Source organism: Protopterus annectens, chromosome 7.part0 (genome assembly GCF_019279795.1).
Source record: "Protopterus annectens isolate FY-2018-M chromosome 7.part0, PAN1.0, whole genome shotgun sequence".
Classification (NCBI taxonomy): Eukaryota; Metazoa; Chordata; order Ceratodontiformes; family Protopteridae; genus Protopterus; species Protopterus annectens.
Genome location: NC_056739.1, coordinates 360,960,640 through 360,975,538, shown reverse-complemented (window position 1 = coordinate 360,975,538; position 14,899 = coordinate 360,960,640). Strand labels below are relative to the sequence as shown.

General features: G+C 38.3%; 1 protein-coding gene across 2 annotated transcripts in view; it reads left to right on the top strand.

Moving 5' to 3' along the window:
• The window catches only part of LOC122806466 (opticin-like), a 264,467-nt gene that overhangs the window by 207,212 nt on the left and 42,356 nt on the right, over positions 1 to 14,899 (top strand). The gene's annotated exons all lie outside the window — the stretch shown is intronic.

Below are 14,899 nucleotides of genomic sequence, written 5' to 3'. Positions count from 1 at the left end.
TATTCTCTTGGGACTGCACCAAAATCAGAATATGGAACTTAGCAATAGTTTAATGCAGTATGAAACTTCTAACGTTTTTAATTAGAAAGGGTGGAGAAAGGAATGGAAGCATGTTTTTTTTTTTTTAACAGAAAACATCCATATCTTGTAGAATGATATTTTTAGATATTTGAGGTACACTTCTTTACAAGAATCGTTGTGTACCTGGGGAATGGCATCAGGCCCATGGAGAAGACAAGGAGATTATGTGGATCAAGAAGTGTTGACAAAGCTCTCAACCTCTTGGCACAAAAAATCTGGACAAAACCAAAAATGATGGGGGGAAAGGCCCCATAAATTGGGACAATTTTTAAATACTGCTCTTATAAACTTAGAAAGTTCCTAGAATAAAAGGTTTTGTGTAAACATCCATTTTCTGAAGGATATGAATACTTAAACTCAATTGCTTCAGTCCTCACTTATTTGCCAGAAAAATCCAGAAAACAACATTTTTGAAGAAAAAAACTAAAAATATGAGGCAAACATCTGGACTTCTGAGGAGTATGAGTGTGGACACTGCCATCCAGTATCCGGGATAGATTGATGGGAATGGGATCTCTGTCTGCCATTTGGGGTGTACAGATTGACTGCAGTCTTAGTGTTGAAAATACACTAGGGGTGTAGATTCTGTCTGCCAACAAATTGCTGTGGACAGGTTCCTCTTTCTTAGTGTTACGTTTAAAAGGTCTCTCTTGATATGGAGTGCTGATAAATTATAATGTGATAACACACAAGCTGTAAAAAACAGTTATACCAACTGAAGACACGGTAGAAAATAGGGGGAGGGCCACAGCAGATCAACTGTTTCCATTTCTTCCTGTCCTCTGCATCTTGCTCAGTCACACCAACCACCTGCATGTCCTCTCTCACCACATCCATAAACCTTATTTTAGGCCTCCCTCTTTTCCTGTTACCCGGCAGCTTCATCCTTAGCATCTATTTCCCAATATACTCTGCATCCCTCCTCAGCACATGTCCAAACCAACGTAATCTTGCCTCTATGGCTTTGTCTCCAAACCTCCCAACCTGGGCTGAGCCTCTAAAATACTTATTCCTAATCCTGTCGCCTCTGGGATTCAGGTTACTGGCTAAAGCTCTTGCCACCCCTATAGTGCCTTTTTTAGGCAAAGTTCAAAGAACAAAACCACCACCGTAACAGGTACAAGCATGCAAAATCTGAAGGTAATGCTACTCAATGCTAGAAGTCTAAACGTCAAAATGCACTCTCTCGAAGCACTCCTAAAAATGGAGAACATCAATATCTGTGCAGTAACTGAGACCTGGTTTAAGGCTCCAGAGAGCACCCCTGCAATACCAGGCTACAACTCTTACCACACTTTTCGGCCACCAAAGCAGGACCGAAACACTAAAGGTGGAGGAGTGTCAATATTCACCAAGGATATTCACACCACCAGGCTAGTTGCCCAACACAATCCGTCTGAAATTCTCCAGGTGCAACTAACACTAGGTAAGACTGCAATCCAAATTGTAGCTTGCTACAGATCCCCCACCATACCCCAAGATTCTCACTATCCCTTTCTAAACATACTGGAAAATATTAAGATAGAAGCAAACACCCTAATACTGGGTGAATTTAACTACCCTGCCATTAACTGGGAAAGCTACTCATGTACCAACACCTTTGCCCAACGGTTCTTGGAATTCATAAATTCCAACGCCCTGCATCAACTAATCCATAGTCCCACCAGGGGCTCTAATATCCTAGACCTGGTCATTACCAACATGGGAAATCGATGCTCCAGACCTATGGTCACCCCCTCGTTAGTCACATCTGACCATAAGCTAATCACCCTTAACATCCACATCCCACCCCCACCCCCCCAGTAAGGAAATCTCCATAAAAAACTTCTCCAAAGCCAATTTCATGCTACTCAAGTTAGAAGTGACAAACTTCATGACAACCATGCAGATGGGAGCTGAAAGTTCAACTGCTGAATCCTACACTAAGGCACTGTACGAGCACATCCACTCATGCATAAATCGTGCCATCCCAAATAGAACCAAGATGCTCTCATCCAAAAACAAGAAGCCAATCTGGTGGTCCCCTGCCATAAACAAACTTTACAACAAAAGGAAGAAATTGTTGCAGAAAAGAGGAAAATCCCAGGTTGCAAAAAACTTACCTTACCAGCCTCAGTAAGAAACTGAGATCCCTCATAAAATCCTCCAAAGCTAGTTACGAAAATAAAATTGCCAAAGATTCCAAAGACAACAAGGCATTATATAACTATGTCAAGAATCTAAATGGCAATGCTCAGATCTGCTGTGAGCTAAAACATGGCATTAAATATACTGATCCCAAGGATATTGCCAATATCCTGGCAGATCGATTCAGTGCCAACTTCACCCCCCTCTCACCCCCTAAATGGCCCATCTCAATACCGGAAGATTGCCAAATTCCGGTAATAACGGACACACAGGTAAAAAACGCACTCTCCAAAGCTAAGAATACAGCATCCATGGGACCAGATGACATCCCGGGCTGTGTACTTCATGAACTACAATATGAACTGGCACCTCACCTAAGTGTCATGTTTAATCATAGCCTCACCTCAGGTTTCATGCCCACTGAGTGGCACATAGCTACAGTTATCCCACTCCACAAGGGGGGATCCACCTTGGATCCCGGAAACTACCGTCCCATCAGTCTGACAAGCCTTATCTGGAAGGCCATGGAGTGTATTATCATGGAACTTATAAACAAAGACATTGGCAACCTTCAAACACTGGACCCCACCCAGTTTGGGTTCGTGAAGGGCCGATCCTGTCTCCTGAACTTGATTGACTTCTTCGAATCAGTCTCCAGAGCCATGGACAAGGGTAAGGTGACACAGCCTATCTAGACCTTGCCAAGGCCTTTGACACCATCCCCCACTCTGGAATCATAGACAAACTTACTAAGCTGGGCATTAATCCCTACATCACCCAATGGGTTGCTAACTGGCTTACTGATAGAACCCACACTGTAAAAGTAGCCGACTCCAAATCCAGCTCCAGACAAGTGACAAATGGAGTACCTCAGGGTTCAGTCCTGGGACCGCTCTTGTTTGGCATCTACTTCTCTGAAGTACAGGCCAACACTAAGGGACTCTGGATAACAAAGTTTGCAGATGACTGCAAACTGGGAGCCATTATTGAATCCCCAAATGATGTGGATACTCTACAAAAGGGCCTTACAGAAACAGATGGTTGGTGCCAGAGCCATGGGCTCAAGCTCAATGCCAAGAAATGTATAATTATCCCCTTTGGGAAAAAACATGTATCCGTGAATTACCATATAGGTGGCAGTACACTAAACACCGAAAGTTTGATAAGAGACTTAGGGACACAGGTGGACAGTGGTCTCACCTTCGATAACCACATCGCCACAACAGTCAGGAAATCCTTCTATGTGGCACACCTCATCACTAAGGGATTTTCATCCAGAAAAAAGGAGGTCATTGTTCCACTGTACTCATCCCTCATTAGATCCATTATAGAATACAATGCCCCATTTGGTATGTACCTCTCAAGACATCTGCAACAACTCAAAAGGCCACAGAAATACCTCACTAAAAGAATCACAGGTCTAAAGCAGATGCCCTACGCTGACCGCCTTAAAAAACTCCAGCTATACTCTGTCGCATATCGTCTACTCAGAGGTGATCTTTGCTTAACATACAAGGCCATGTCAAACCCAGAGCTGTTGGACATGCTACACTTAAAGAAATCCCAATCCCTCAGAGCCACACACTCCAGGGATCTAAACCTTGTCATCACAATAAACAAAACATGCTGGAGGGATAGGTTCTTGACCCAGAGACTCCCCAGACTCTGGAATAGATTGCCCATACATGTCAAGCAGAGTGCCTCTTTGGTCCTCTTCAAAAGGAACCTTGACGATTGAATGGGAGAAAGGAAACTCACCCCGGGGATCACATCAGTCACCCTGCTAGACAGGGGTCCAGGGAAGTAAATAGTGTGGGAAGAAATAACCAGGGAATTGTTATGGCAAGGCTTGTATAGGCCCTAGGGCTGATAGCCTAGTACCAACATATGAACCTATGAACCTATGAACCTGTCCATCCTCGTCACACCCAGTGCAAATCTTAACATCTTCAACTCTGCCATGTCAAGCTCTGACCCCTGCATTTTTGTCAATGCCACTGTCTCCAACCCATATAACATAGCTGGTCTCACTACCCGCTTGTAGACCTTCCCTTCCACTCTTACTGGTACTCGTCTGTCACAAATCACTCCTGACACTCTTATCCACCCACTCTATCCTGCCTGTACTCTCTTCTTCACCCAAATCACTCCTGACACTCTTATCCACCCACTCCATCCTGCCTGTACTCTCTTCTTCACCTCTCTTCCACACTCACCATTACTCTGAACTGTTGATCCCAAGTACTTAAACTCATCCACCTTCACCACCTCTACTCCCTGCATCCTCACCATTCCTCTATCCTCCCTCTCATTCACACACATATATTCTGTCTTAGTCATGCTGACCTTCATTCCTCTTCTCTCTAGAGCATATCTCCACCTCTCCAGGGTCTCCTCCACCTGTTCCCTACTCTCACTACAGATCACAATGTCATCTGCAAACATCATAGTCCAAAGGGACTCCTACCTGATCTCGTCTGTCAACCTGTCCATCACCATTGCAAATAAGAAAGGGCTCAGAGCTGATCCTTGATGTAATCCCACCTCCACCTTTAACGCATCCGTCACTCCCAACGCAGACTTCACTGCTGTCACACTACCCTTGTACATATCCTGTACTACTCTTACATACTTCTCTGACACTTTCTACTTCCTCATACAATACCACGACTCCTCTCTAGGCACCCTGTCATATGTTTTCTCTAAATCCACAAAGACACAATGCAACTCCTTCTGACCTTCTCTGTACTTCTCCATCAACACTCTCAGAGCAAACATCGATTCTGTAGTGTTCTTTCCTGGCATGAAACCATACTGCTGATCACTAATCATCTCCTCCCTTCTTAACCTAGCTTCCACTACTCTTTCCAATAACTTCATGCTGTGACTGATCAGTTTAATCCCTCTGTAGTTACTATATGTCTGCACATCACCCTTATTCTTAAAAATCGGTACCAAAACACTTTTTCTCCATTCCTCAGGCATCCTCTTACTTTCCAAGATTTCATTAAACAATCTAGTTAAAAACTCCACTGCCATTTCACCTAAACAATTCCATGCTTCCAGATGTATGTCATGTGGATCAACAGCCTTTCCGTTCTTCATCCTCTTCATAGCTATCCTTACTTCCTCCTTGCTAATCCTCTGCACTTCATGATTCACTATCCGAACATCATCCAACCTTCTCTCCCTCTCATTCATCAACCCCTCAAAGTACTCTTTTCCATCTGCTCAACACACTCTCTTCACTTGTGAGTACGTTTCATTCATTATCCTTTATCACTCTTACCTGCTGCACATCTTTACTAGCTCAGTCCCTCTGTCCAGACAATCGGTACAGGTCCATTTCTCCCTCCTTAGTGTCCAACCTTTTATACAACTCTTCATATGCCTTATCCTTAGCCTTCGCCACCTCTCTCTTTGCCATGCATCTCATCTCCTTATACTCTTGTCTACTTTCTTCATAACACACAAGCTGTAAAAAACAGTTATACCAACTGAAGACATGGTAGAAAATAGGGGGAGGTGGGAAAAAACAGTTTCAACAGAGATCTAAGCAACAATTAACACTACAAACTCTAAAACCAAAAAAATATAGTCAGCTCTGTATATCTGCAGATAGATTGGAAAGCAATCTCTCAGAACAGAGAGACAAAAGTTTCAACAGAGATCTAAGCAACAATTAAGAGTACAAACGCTAAAACCAAAAAATATATACTCAGCTCTGCAAATTTGCAGATAGATTAGAAGGCACTCTCTCAGAACACACATTCCAGCAATTAAATGCAGGCTGTTACTAACAGATCTAATTTTATGCAAGTGATTATTGAGTTAGATAACACACAAGCTGTAAAAAACAGTTATAACAACTGAAGACACGGCAGCAAATAAGGGGAGGTGGGACAAAGAAGTTTCAACAGAGATCTAAGCAACAATTAACAGTACAAACTCTAAAACCAAAAAAATATACTCAGCTCTGTATATTTGCAAATAGATTGGAAAGCAGTCTCTCAGAACAGGGAGACAACAGTTTCAACAGAGATCTAAGCAACAATTAAAAGTACAAACTCTAAAACCATAAAAATATACTCAGCTCTGTATATGTGTAGATACATTGGAAGGCAGTCTCTCAGAACACAGTTTCCAGCAATTAAATGCAGGCTGTTACTAAAAGGTCTAATTTTATGCAAGTGATCCTTGAGTTAGATAGCACACAAGCTGAAAAAACTGTTATACCAATTGAAAACATGGTAGAAAATAGCGGGAGGTGGGACAAAACAGTTTCAACAGAGATCTAAGCCACAATTAACAGTACAAACTCTAAAACCAAAAAAATATATACTCAGCTCTGTATATTTGCAGATAGATTGGAACGCAGTCTCTCAGAACAGGGAGACAACAGTTTCAACAGAGATCTAAGCAGCAATTAACAGTACAAACTCTAAATAAAAAAAATATACTCAGCTCTGTATATTTGCAGATAGATTTGAAAGCAGTCTCTCAGAACACAGGTTCCAGCAATTAAATGCAGGCTGTTGCTAACAGGTCTAATTTTATGAAAGTGATCGTTGAGTTAGATAAAACACAATCTGGAAAATCCAGTTATACCAACTGAAGACATGGGAGAAAATAGTGGAGGAGGGTCAAAACAGTTTCAACAGAGATCTAAGTAACAATTAACTGTACAAACTCTACTCAGCTTTGTATATTTGCAGATAGAAGGCAGTCTCTCAGAACAGTGTTTCCAGCAATGAAATGCTGGATGTTACTAACAGGTCTAATTTTATGAAAGTGAATCTTGAGTTAGATAAAACACAATCTGGAAAATCCAGTTATAGCAACTGAAGACATGGCAGAAAAAAATGGAGGAGGGACAAAACAGTTTCAACAGAGATCTAAGCACCAATTAACCGTGCAAACTTTAAAACCAAAAAATATACTCAGCTCTGTATATTTGCAGATAGATTGGAAAGTAGTCTCTCAGAACAAAGAGACAACAGTTTCAACAGAGACTAAGCAACAATTAACAGTACAAACTCTAAAACCTAAAAAATATATACTCAGCTCTATATATTTGCAGATAGATTGGAAGGTAGTCTCTCAGAACACAGGCTACAGTAATTAAATGTAGGCTGTTACTAACAGGTCTAATTTTATGAAAGTGATCCTTGAGTTAGATAACACACAAGCTGTAAAAACAGTTAGACCAACTGAAGACACGGCAGAAAATAGGGGTGGTGGGACAAAACACTTTCAACATAGATCTAAGCAACAATTAACAGTGCAAACTCTAAAACCAAAAAAATATACTCAGCTCTGTATATTTGCAGATCGATAGGAAAGCAGTCTCTCAAAACAGGGAGATAACAGTTTCAACAGAGATCTAAGCAACAATTAACAGTACAAACTCTAAAACCAAAAGAAATATACTCAGCTCTGTACATTTGCAGAAAATAGGCAGTCTCTCAGAACACTGTTTCCAGCAATTAAATGCAGGGTGTTACAAACAGGTCTAATTTTATGCAAGTAATCATTGAGTTAGATAACACACAATCTGTAAAATCCAGTTATACCAACTGAAGACACGGCAGAAAATAGGGGGAGGTGGGACAAAACAGTTTCAACAGAGATCTAAGCAACAATTAACTGTACAAACTCTAAAACCAAAAAAATATATACTCAGCTCTGTATATTTGCAGATAGATTGGAAAGCAGTCTCTCAGAAAAGGGAGACAAAACAGTTTCAACAGAGATCTAAGCAACAATTAACTGTACAAACTCTAAAACCAAAAAATATACTCAGCTCTGTATATTTGCAGATAGATTGGAAAGAAGTCTCTCAGAAAAAAGAAATAACAGTTTCAACAGAGACTAAGCAACAATTAACAGTACAAACTCTAAAACCAAAAATATATACTCAGCTCTGTATATTTGCAGATAGACTGGAAGGTAGTCTCTCAGAATACAGGTTACAGCAATTAAATGCAGGCTGTTACTAACAGGTCTAATTTTATGCAAGTGATCCCTTGAGTTAGATAACACACAAGCTGTAAAAACAGATATACCAACTGAAGACACGGCAGAAATTAGGGGAGGTGGGACAAAACACTTTCAACATAGATCTAAGTAACAATTAATAGCACAAACTCTAAAACCAAAACAAATAAACTCAGCTCTGTATATTTGCAGATTGATAGGAAAGCAGTCTCTCAAAACAGGGAGATAACAGTTTCAACAGAGATCTAAGCAACAATTTACAGTACAAACTCTAAAACCAAAAGAAATATACTCAGCTCTGTACATTTGCAGAAAATAGGCAGTCTCTCAGAACACTGTTTCCAGCAATTAAATGCAGGATGTTACAAACAGGTCTAATTTTATGCAAGTGATCATTGAGTTAGATAACACACAATCTGTAAAATCCAGTTATACCAACTGAAAACACGGCAGAAAATAGGGGGAGGTGGGACAAAACAGTTTCAAGAGAGATCTAAGCAACAATTAACTGTACAAACTCTAAAACCAAAAAAATATATACTCAGCTCTGTATATTTGCAGATAGATTGGAAAGCAGTCTCTCAGAAAAGGGAGACAACAGTTTCAACAGAGATCTAAGCAGCGATTAATAGTACAAACTCTAAAACCAAAAATATATACTCAGCTCTGTATATTTGCAGATAGATTGGAAGGCAGTCTCTCAGAACACAGGTTACAGCAATTAAATGCAGGCTGTTACTAACAGGTCTAATTTTGTAAAGGGATCCTTGAGTTAGATAACAGACAAACTGTAAAAAACAGTTATACCAACTGAAGACACAGCAGAAAATAGGGGAGGTGGGACAAAACACTTTCAACATAGATCTAAGCAACAATTAACAGTGCAAACTCTAAAACCAAGAAAATATACTCAGCTCTGTATATTTGCAGATCGATAGGAAAGCAGTCTCTCAAAACAGGGAGATAACAGTTTCAATAGAGATCTAAGCAACAATTAACAGTACAAACTCTAAAACCAAAAGAAATATACTCAGCTCTGTACATTTGCAGAAAACAGGCAGTCTTTCAGAACACTGTTTCCAGCAATTAAATGCAGGATGTTACAAACAGGTCTAATTTTATGCAAGTGATCATTGAGTTAGATAACACACTCTGTAAAATCCAGTTATACCAACTGAAGACACGGCAGAAAATAGGGGGAGGTGGGACAAAACAGTGTCAACAGAGATCTAAGCAACAATTAACTGTACAAACTCTAAAACCAAAAAAATATACTCAGCTCTGTACATTTGCAGATAGATTGGAAAGCAGTCTCTCAGAAAAGGGAGACAATAGTTTTAATAGATATCTAAGAAAGATTAACAGTACAAACTCTAAAAGCAAAAAAAAAAAAAAAAACAGTACTCAGCTCTGTATATTTGCAGATAGATTGGAAGTAAGTCTCTCAGAACACAGGTTCCAGCAATTAAATGCAGGCTGTTACTAACAGATCTAATGTTATGCAAGTGATCCTTGAGTTAGAAAACACAAAAGCTGTAAAAAACAGTTATACCAACTGAAGACACGGCAGAAAATAGGGGGAGTGGGACAAAACTGTTTCAACAGAGATCTAAGCAACAATTAACAGTAGAAATTCTAAAACCAAAAAAATATACTCAGCTCGGTATATTTGCAGATAGATTGCAAAGCAGTCTTTCAGAAGAGGGAGACAACAGTTTCAACAGAGATCTAAGCAACAATTAACAGTACAAACTCTAAAACCAAAAAAATATATATACTCAGCTCTGTATATTTGGAGATAGAAGGCAGTCTCTCAGAACACTGTTTCCAGCAATTAAATGTAGCACGTTACTAACAGGTCTAATTTTATGCAAGTGATCCTTGAGTTAGATAACACACAATCTGTAAAATCCAGTTATACCAACTGAAGACATGGCAGAAAATAGGGGGAGGTGGGACAAAACAGTTTCAGCAGAAATCTAAGCAATAATTAACTGTACAAACTCTAAAACCAAAAAAATATATACTCAGCTCTGTATATTTGGAGATAGAAGGCAGTCTCTCAGAACACTGTTTCCAGCAATTAAATGTAGGTTGTTACTAACAGGTCTAATTTTATGCAAGTGATCCTTGAGTTAGATAACACACAAGCTGTAAAAAAAGTTATGCCAACTGAAGACAAGGCAGAAAATAGGGGGAGGTGGGACAAAACAGTTTCACCAGAGGTCTAAGCAACAATTAACAGTACAAACTCTAAAACCAAAAAAAAATACTCAGCTCTGTATATTTTCAGATTGATAGGAAAGCAGTCTCTGAAAGCAGGGACACAACAGTTTCAAAAGAGATTTAAGCAAGAATTAACAGTACAAACTCTAAAACCAAAAAAAAAATAAAAAAATACTCAGCTCTGTATATTTGCAGATAGATTGGAATGCAGTCTCTCAGAACACAGATTCCAGCAATTAAATGCAGGCTGTTACAAACAGGTCTAATTTTATGCAAGAGATTCTTGAATTAGACAATACACAAGCTGCAAAAAACAGTTATAACAACTGAAGACATGGCAGAAAATAGGGGGAGGTGGGACAAAACTGTTTCAACAAAGATCTAAGAAACAATTAACAGTACAAACTCTAAAACAAAAAAATTTATTCATGTCTGTATATTTGCAAATATATTGGAAAGCAGTCTCTCAGAACAGGGAGACAACAGTTTCAACAGAGATCTAAGCAACAATTAACAGTACAAACTCTAAAACCAAAAAAATATATATATATACTCATCTCTGTACATTTGCAGATAGATTAAACGTCAGTCTCTCAGAACACAGATTTCAGCAATTAAATGCAGGCTGTTACTAAAAGGTCTAATTTTATGCAAGTGATCCTTGAGTTAGATAATACACAAGCTGTAAAAAAACAGTTATACCAACTGAAGACATGGCAGAAAATAGGGGGAGATGGACAAAACATTTTCCACAGAGATCTAAGCAACAATTAACAGTACAAACTCTAAAACCAAAAAAAGATACTCAGCTCTATATATTTGCAGACAGATTGGAAAGCAGTCTATCAGAACAGGGAGACAACAGTTTCAACAGACATCTAAGCAACATATAACAGTACAAACTCTAAAACCAAAAACATACACTCAGCTCTGTATATTTGCAGATAGAATGGAATGCAGTCTCTCAGAAAAGGGATACAGCAGTTTCAACAGAGATCTAAGGAACAATTAGCAGTACAAACTCTAAAACCAAAAAAAAATACTCAGCTCGGTATATTTGCAGATAGATTGCAAAGCAGTCTTTCAGAAGGGGGAGACAACAGTTTCAACAGAGATCTAAGCAACAATTAACAGTACAAACTCTAAAACCAAAAAAAATATATAATCAGCTCTGTATATTTGGAGATAGAAGGCAGTCTCTCAGAACACTGTTTCTAGCAATTAAATGTAGCATGTTACTAACAGGTCTAATTTTATGCAAGTGATCCTTGAGTTAGATAACACACAATCTGTAAAATCCAGTTATACCAACTGAAGACATGGCAGAAAATAGGGGGAGGTGGGACAAAACAGTTTCAGCAGAAATCTAAGCAACAATTAATTGTACAAACTCTAAAACCAAAAAAATATATACTCAGCTCTGTATATTTGGAGATAGAAGGAAGTCTCTCAGAACACTGTTTCCAGCAATTAAATGTAGGTTGTTACTAACAGGTCTAATTTTATGCAAGTGATCCTTGAGTTAGATAACACACAAGCTGTAAAAAAAGTTATGCCAACTGAAGACAAGGCAGAAACTAGGGGAAGGTGGGACAAAACAGTTTCACCAGAGGTCTAAGCAACAATTAACAGTACAAACTCTAAAACCAAAAAAAAAAATACTCAGCTCTGTATATTTTCAGATTGATAGGAAAGCAGTCTCTGAAAACAGGGACACAACAGTTTCAACAGAGATTTAAGCAAGAATTAACAGTACAAACTCTAAAACCAAAAAAAAAATATTCAGCTCTGTATATTTGCAGATAGATTGGAATGCAGTCTCTCAGAACACAGATTCCAACAATTAAATGCAGGCTGTTACAAAAACGTCTAATTTTATGCAAGTGATTCTTGAGTTAGATAACACACAAGCTGAAAAAAACAGTTATACCAACTGAAGACACGGCAGAAAATAGGGGGAGGTGGGACAAAACAGTTTCAACAAAGATCTAAATAACAATTAACAGTACAAACTCTAAAACCAAAAAAAATATACTCAGCTCTGTATATTTGCAGATAGAAGGCAGTCTCTCAAAACACTGTTTCCAGCAATTAAATGCAGGATGTTACTAACACGTCTAATTTTATGCAAGTGATTCTTGAGTTAGATAAAACACAAGTTGAAAAAAACAGTTATACCAACTGTAGACACGGCAGAAAATACGGGGAGGTGGGACAAAACAGTTTCAACAAAGATCTAAGCAACAATTAACAGTACAAACTCTAAAACCAAAAAAATATATACTCAGGTCTGTATATTTGCAAATATATTGGAAAGCAGTCTCTCAGAACAGGGAGAAAACAGTTTCAACAGAGATCTAAAGAACAATTAACAGTACAAACTCTAAAAAAACAAAAAATATATATACTCAGATCTGTATATTTGCAGATAGAAGGCAGTCTCTCAAAACACTGTTTCCAGCAATTAAATGCAGGATGTTACTAACAGGTCTAATTTTATGCAAGTGATCCTTGAGGTAGATAAAGTACAATCTGTAAAATCCAGTTATACCAACTGAGGATATGGCAGAGAATAGGGGGAGGTGGGACAAAACAGTTTCAACAGAGATCTAAGCAACAATTAACTGTACAAACTCTAAAACCAAAAAATATACTCAGCTCTGTATGTTTGCAGATAGATTGGAAAGCAGTCTCTCAGAAAAGGGATACAGCAGTTTCAACAGAGATCTAAGGAACAATTAACAGTACAAACTCTAAAACCAAAAAAAATACTCAGCTCGGTATATTTGCAGATAGATTGCAAAGCAGTCTTTCAGAAGGGGGAGACAACAGTTTCAACAGAGATCTAAGCAACAATTAACAGTACAAACTCTAAAACCAAAAAAATATATATACTGAGCTCTGTATATTTGGAGATAGAAGGCAGTCTCTCAGAACACTGTTTCTAGCAATTAAATGTAGCATGTTACTAACAGGTCTAATTTTATGCAAGTGATCCTTGAGTTAGATAACACACAATCTGTAAAATCCAGTTATACCAACTGAAGACATGGCAGAAAATAGGGGGAGGTGGGACAAAACAGTTTCAGCAGAAATCTAAGCAACAATTAACTGTACAAACTCTAAAACCAAAAAAATATATACTCAGCTCTGTATATTTGGAGATAGAAGGAAGTCTCTCAGAACACTGTTTCCAGCAATTAAATGTAGGTTGTTACTAACAGGTCTTATTTTATGCAAGTGATCCTTGAGTTAGATAACACACAAGCTGTAAAAAAAGTTATGCCAACTGAAGACAAGGCAGAAACTAGGGGAAGGTGGGACAAAACAGTTTCACCAGAGGTCTAAGCAACAATTAACAGTACAAACTCTAAAACCAAAAAAAAAAATACTCAGCTCTGTATATTTTCAGATTGATAGGAAAGCAGTCTCTGAAAACAGGGACACAACAGTTTCAACAGAGATTTAAGCAAGAATTAACAGTACAAACTCTAAAACCAAAAAAAAAAAAATATTCAGCTCTGTATATTTGCAGATAGATTGGAATGCAGTCTCTCAGAACACAGATTCCAGCAATTAAATGCAGGCTGTTACAAACAGGTCTAATTTTATGCAAGTGATTCTTGAATTAGACAATACACAAGCTGTAAAAAAATAGTTATACCAACTGAAGACATGGCAGAAAACAGGGGGAGGTGGGACAAAACTGTTTCAACAAAGATCTAAGAAACAATTAATAGTACAAACTCTAAAACAAAAAAATGTACTCATGTCTGTATATTTGCAAATATATTGGAAAGCAGTCTCTCAGAACAGGGAGACAACAGTTTCAACAGAGATCTAAGCAACAATTAACAGTACAAACTCTAAAACCAAAAAAATATATACTCATCTCTGTACATTTGCAGATAGATTAAAAGTCAGTCTCTCAGAACACAGATTTCAGCAATTAAATGCAGGCTGTTACTAAAAGGTCTAATTTTATGCAAGTGATTCTTGAATTAGACAATACACAAGCTGTAAAAAAGCAGTTATACCAACTGAAGACATGGCAGAAACAGGGTGAGATGGGACAAAACTGTTTCAACAAAGATCTAAGAAACAATTAATAGTACAAACTCTAAAACAAAAAAATGTACTCATGTCTGTATATTTGCAAATATATTGGAAAGCAGTCTCTCAGAACAGGGAGACAACAGTTTCCACAGAGATCTAAGCAACAATTAACAGTACAAACTCTAAAACCAAAAAAATATACTCAGCTCTATATATTTGCAGACAGATTGGAAAGCAGTCTATCAGAACAGGGAGACAACAGTTTCAACAGACATCTAAGCAACATATAACAGTACAAACTCTAAAACCAAAAAAATACACTCAGCTCTGTATATTTGCAGATAGAATGGAATGCAGTCTCTCAGAACACAGATTCCAACAATTAAATGCAGGCTGTTACACAAACGTCTAA